Here is a 1,602-nt window from a genome sequence, read left to right as displayed (position 1 = left end):
GTGTATTATATAAAGATAGAAGGCTTCTGCCACTTTCCATTTGAAACATGCTAAACAAAAACTGAAAACACCTGAAATTCCCTACTTAATTTTTCTCCCGTCATATTTCGCAGTAATGAGTTTTTGTCGCGACATCTTTAATTTATAAGAAAAAAATATTTCTTGGAGATATTTTTTCTCCATTTGATCGCATTTTTTGTGCAAGATGCATGCATACACTGCATTTGACTTCTTGGTATGTGGGCAGCATGTTCGACAAGAGATTTTACCATCTTTTACAAGAAGCCGGTTTGAAACGAAAATTTGATCTATGGGAAAAAAGTCAAGTCAAAAAAAGATCTCGGGGAGATTTCTACGTGTTTTGCAAGTTTAGTTTCTTATTTAGCCTCCCATTTACCAAAGGGAAAAAAATGGCGCAGAAAAGAAGCCTTGTATTTACAACCTACTGCCCAAGGCAAGAAAGTAAATGACGAATTTTCAGTAGCTGCAGGCGGCGCATGAGTTCAGTGTGGTTTCGTGATTCTTGTTGGGCGCTCATTTTTTCTTGGTCGGACTTCCGTAGATACGGATATGGAAAATGACCGTGTTCTTGAAATTGTGCGTACCGCGGCTGTCAACATATTTAACATTTGGTTAAAGTTCATCGCACGTGTCAAAGTTACCGAAGGGGATGGTCACGGTTTTCTTATTTCATTCAAACGCGACAAAAAAACGTAGGCAACTTTTTAGTTAGAAGCGCGCTCAAAACTAACGAGCAACCCGGCACTTTCAAATGCGCGCGCTCACGATGCAAAACTTGTCTTTTCATTGTTAACACTAGCAAGATATCGGGACCTAAGCGATCTGTTAAGATCACCGATCGTTTCACATGTACCTCCGCAAATGTCATTTATTGCATAACCTGTACGTTATGCAATAAATTATACATTGGTGAGACAGGTAGACGACTAGGTGACCGATTCCGCGAACACCTTCGCGATGTTGAGAAGAATGACAAGGATGCATCTAAGCCAGTCGCTCGCCATTTTAATCTGCCTAACCACTCCAAAAAAACACATGGCTATCTGCGGCCTTTCCCTACATCTAGGTACGACGGAAAGCCGCAAGAATCTGGAACAAAAATTCATCTTTCAAATCGGCACCCTTAATCCTCACGGTATTAACGAACGCTTTTCATTTAACTAATATTCCTATTTTTCACGTTGCCATGTTACCACCAATAGCGTAGCTCCTACTCTACTATAAAAAACTACACGTAACCCATAATCCCTCGATTCGCTCTGACGAAGGGCTAACGCTCGAAACGTCAGCTTTTAGAATCTCTGTACGGTGCTACCCCTTCATTCATGATTTTTTTAGCTCATGCTTTTTTACGTGGTCCACACAAGTCTCCTCCCCCACAAAAAGGTGATTTCTTCCTAGGGAGCGGTGGGTATGATTTGTTTTAGATTATACTTGATATTTTCCGTGGTAAAATTTGCTTCGAAAATGGGGTTTCACCGCCTGTGATTGCGTGCCCGAAATCAGCTTCAGAGTCGTTTTGTTAGAGCCATTGGTTATTCAAGGAGAGGAGAAATACTTAACAATTATTCTACGAGAGCG

Source organism: Montipora foliosa, chromosome 13, assembly GCF_036669935.1.
Source record: "Montipora foliosa isolate CH-2021 chromosome 13, ASM3666993v2, whole genome shotgun sequence".
Classification (NCBI taxonomy): Eukaryota; Metazoa; Cnidaria; class Anthozoa; order Scleractinia; family Acroporidae; genus Montipora; species Montipora foliosa.
Note: the sequence above shows the minus strand (reverse complement) of the source record.